General features: G+C 38.8%; 1 pseudogene; it reads left to right on the forward strand.

The window, feature by feature from the left end:
• The first annotated feature begins 3,414 nt into the window (after positions 1 to 3,414).
• Positions 3,415 to 4,007, forward strand: LOC105004465 (annotated as a pseudogene).
• Positions 4,008 to 4,627: the final 620 nt, after the last annotated feature.

Genomic DNA, 4,627 nt, shown 5'->3' on the forward strand with positions numbered 1-4,627 from the left:
GACTTTGCAAACTTGCAGTGCCCTTCAGAAAGACAAATATGACATAAATAAAGTGGAGGATCACTCAGCATTTACGCTGTTCTGACTTCAGAAAATATTTTTCAACTACTGATACACCTCCTATGCCTGCTGTTCACCACAACCTTGTTATGAAAGCTCATTGTTAAGGATTTCATTAAGAATTAATTATTATAAAATAATCCTGCTTCTTATAGAAAAGGGGAAAATACAACAAAACACAAAGCAAAAATAAAATTAAGCACGATCCAACTCTGTAAATGGCTAATGCTAACATTTTGGTTTACTGACTTCTTGTATTTTTTCAAAAACTACATAATATATACACATTCAACTTTTAAAAACAAATTAGAAACATACTAATTAAACTTTTGCTTTTACATTTAAAATTGTAACTAAAATATTTATGGTAATAAATATTTATGAAAAGTAAATTTTGACTCACTGAAAGGTATTTTAAGATAAAGATTACCATTATTTAATCAAGCCTCCACAGGTATGCATTTATATTATTTCCAATTTTTGTTGTTATGAAAAATATTATACTAAGCATTCTTAGACATATCTTCATATCTCTAAGTATATTCTTGTTTTCAAACATTACTAGAATATAAATTTTTAAGGTTCTTTATATGTATTTAAATTTAAAATCCTTACTATTAATTTTACAGACATAACCATAGCGTAAAGTATCAAGATGTCTGTCCAAGTCCTAAAATAGAAATTTTTGGTGCACTTATACAAGGCCCACTTTAAATCCTTGGCACATAATGCATTCAAAAGCTTGACATTTTTTGTTAAAAGCTCCCAGAATGGTACCCATGTTACTCTTTGGCATAAGATAGTGCTAGACAGGAAGACACACATCAGAGACCTTTATCATCAAGATACCATATCTTTTTATCATACTAAGTGAAATAAATTAGAGAAAGACAGGTATCATGTGATATCACTTGTATGTGGAATCTAAAAAAATGATACAAATAAACTTATTTATAAAATAGAAACAGATGCACAAAGAAAACAAACTTATGGTTGCCAAAGGAGGGGGAATGGAGGCACAAATTGAGGGTTTGGGGTTAATAGGTATACACTGCTATATATAAAATAGATACGCCACAAGGACTACTGTATAGCATGGGAAATTATATTTAATATCTTGTAATAACCTATAAGATAATATATTTAATATCTCAATATATTATATAAGCACTAGATAATTGTTATATATAATTACATGCAATTATTAAAAATTATTAATTATATATCAGCTCAGTTCAATTCAGTCACTCAGTCATGTCCGACTCTTTGCGACCCCATGAATCACAGTACAACAGGACTCCCTGTCCATCACCAACTCCCCGGGTTCACTCAAACTCATGTCCATCGAGTTGGTGATGCCATCCAGCCATCTCATCCTCTGTCGTCCCCTTCTCCTCCTGCCCCCAATCCCTCCCAGCATCAGAGTCTTTTCCAACGAGTCAATTCTTCGCATGAGGTGGCCAAAGTACTGGAGTTTCAGCTTTAGCATCGGTCCTTCCAAAGAACTCCCAGGGCTGATCTCCTTCAGAATGGACTGGTTGGATCTCCTTGCAATCCAAGGGACTCTCAAGAGTCTTCTCCAACATCACAGTTCAAAAGCATCAATTCTTTGGCGCTCAGCTTTTCTTCACAGTCCAACTCGCACATCCATACATGACCACTGGAAAAACCATAGCCTTGACTAGACGGACCTTTGTTGGCAAAGTAATGTCTCTGCTTTTGAATATGCTATCTAGGTTGGTCATAACTTTCCTTCCCAGGAGTAAACGTCTTTTAACTTCATGGCTGCAGTCACCATCTGCAGTGATTTTGGAGCCCCCCAAAATAAAGTCTGACACTGTTTCCACTGTTTCCCCATCTATTTCCCATGAAGTGATGGGACCGGATGCCATGATCTTTGTTTTCTGAATGTTGAGCTTTAAGCCAACTTTTTGACTCTCCACTTTATAAGGGTGGTGTCATCTGCATATCTGAGGTTATTGATATTTCTCCCAGCAATCTTGATTCCAGCTTGTGCTTCTTCCAGCCCAGCATTTCTCATGATGTACTCTGCATATAAATTAAATAAGCAGGGTGACAGTATACAGCCTTGACGTACTCCTTTTCCTATTTGGAACCAGTCTGTTGTTCCATGTCCAGTTCTAACTGTTGCTTATAGTATAATTATGCTATAATATAGTATATATAGTATAAATAGTAGTATATAAGTATATATACCATATATAATTATGTAAGAATTACATAATTACTATATAATTATAATTAAAAATGTATTATTAAATTATATGACATATAAATGAATTATAGTAAATATAATTATTTTCATTTATATTTGCTATAATTCATTTATGTCATTATATAATTTAATAATATAGTTTAATTATAATTATTATATAGTAATTATGTAATTCTTACATATTATATATAGTATATATGTATATATACTAATATACTATATATACTATTTATACTATATGTACTATATTATAATTATACTATAATTAATTAGTATTATAGTAATTATGTTTATCATATAATTACAATTATATAATATATTAAGATATTAAATATACTATCTCATAGGTTATTATTAAGATAGTAAGTTATTATTAAGATATTAAATATAATATCCCCTGCTATACAGTAGTCCTTGTTGCTTATCCATCTTATATATAGTAATAGTGTGTACCTATTAACCGGAAACTCTCAATGGAAAAGAATCTGAAAAGGAATATATATATATGTATCTGAATACATATATATTGTCTATATATATGTAAGAAACTAAGTGGCACCCCACTCCAGTACTCTTGCCTGGAAAATCCCATGGACGGAGGAGCCTGAGCCTAGTGGGCTGCCGTCTGTGGGGTCGCACAGAGTCGGACACGACTGAAGCGACTTAGCAGCAGCAGCACCAGCAACCATTGTAAACCAACAATAGTGCAAAGAAAGATATCAAATCTTTGTAAACTAAGCCATACTGTAAGGCAGTCCTAATAAAAGTAACAAAAGGATTTTTGAAGTAATATGTACATATTTTAATAACAATATGTTAATTAGTATTTCATATTCATATGAAATTTGAAAGTATAGGAAAAGAAAATTCTTAAAACAAAGAGTGAAAAGGATGACTAGCCTGTTTAGATATTAAAGCATATTATAAGGTGACAATAATTAAAACCGCATGAAAGTCGTCCTGCAGGTGGCCGGAGGCTGAGGAGCCTCTGGAGCCTGGAGGGAGAGAGGAGACTGAGGGAGTGAAAGCCGAGCGCAGCAGGAGGGGACGCGGTGTGGGGCTCCCCCAGTCTGTGGAGCGGAGTAAGGTGGCGGAGCTCAAACGGGTTCTTCAGGAGTTCCAGATCAGGGTCCTGCCTTCGGCCTCTGTCCCCCGCCCCCTTCCCCTTTCCCGTTCTCTCCTTCGGAAAGATGTCAGACACGGCAGCAGCTAACGCTCCGGGCCTTTACTCGAAGCCGCAGGAGGACCTGCCTGACGCTTACGGGCCTCCGAGTAACTTCCTGGAGACCTCCATGTTTAGTCCACAGACGGTGGGCCTGGGCCGCGCGCCTCACCGCCTGTGAGGTTCGCATGCGGACGAACTGAAGCATTCCTTCAAACTGAAGCAGTCCCGTGTACGACGACGCTACAGTGACTTTGAGTGGCTAAAAAATGAGCTGCAGCGAGATAGCAAGATTGTAGTACCACCACTCCCTGGGAAAGCCTTGAAGCGGCAGCACCCTATCCGAGGAGACGAAGGGATCTTTGAGGAGACCTTTATTGAAGAAAGGAGGCAGGGCCTGCAATAGTTTATTAACAAAACTGCTGGGCACCCACTGGCTCAGAATGAACGCTGCCTACACATGTTCCTGCAGGAGGAGGCAACTGACAGGAACTACATCCCCGGGAAGGTGCGCCAGTAGGAGCCCCTCTCACCACTTGCCCTCTGCTTTCCTGCTGAACTGACATTGGTTTTTGCACGAAGCCTCTCTCTCTCTCTGATCCGAAGTCGTCTGCCCATCCCCTGGTCTAATAGACTGTCTGGTGTTGTGTCCCTTGGTACCTGACTATACCGAGGGCACTCTACTAGGATCCTCTTCTCTGAGGGGACGTGGGAAACCACAGGCAGATGCCCTCTGCTTGGGGTTGGGGAGTGGATGGGGTTACTGGACTGGAAGGCAATTTCTTGGGCATTTACCCATACCAGAAGGCTAACCTGGGGATGGGGGACCTTGTGCTGGTGGGCACTTGGATACATACTGATACTGCAAGTCCAGGAGTGTTTTCTTACTCAGGTTTAACCAGGAATGCTGAGCAGGGAAAGACCCTGCCTTTCCTACCTGGATGACCTTTTTCTTTTGGGAAAGGTGGAAGATACCTCTGAATCTCTCATTTTCTCTAGGCCAATTCTTTTGCTATACTTTCTCCCTTGTTGCTTTTCATGGCAGTAATTCTAGAGTTTAAGCAGTCTGTTGGGAGAAGGCAATGGCACCCCACTCCAGTACTGTTGCCTGGAAAATCCCATGGATGGAGGAGCCTGGTAGGCTGCAGTCCATGGGGTCACGAAGAGTC

Source organism: Bison bison, unplaced genomic scaffold, assembly GCF_000754665.1.
Source record: "Bison bison bison isolate TAMUID 2011002044 unplaced genomic scaffold, Bison_UMD1.0 scf7180017864476, whole genome shotgun sequence".
NCBI classification, from domain to species: domain Eukaryota; kingdom Metazoa; phylum Chordata; class Mammalia; order Artiodactyla; family Bovidae; genus Bison; species Bison bison.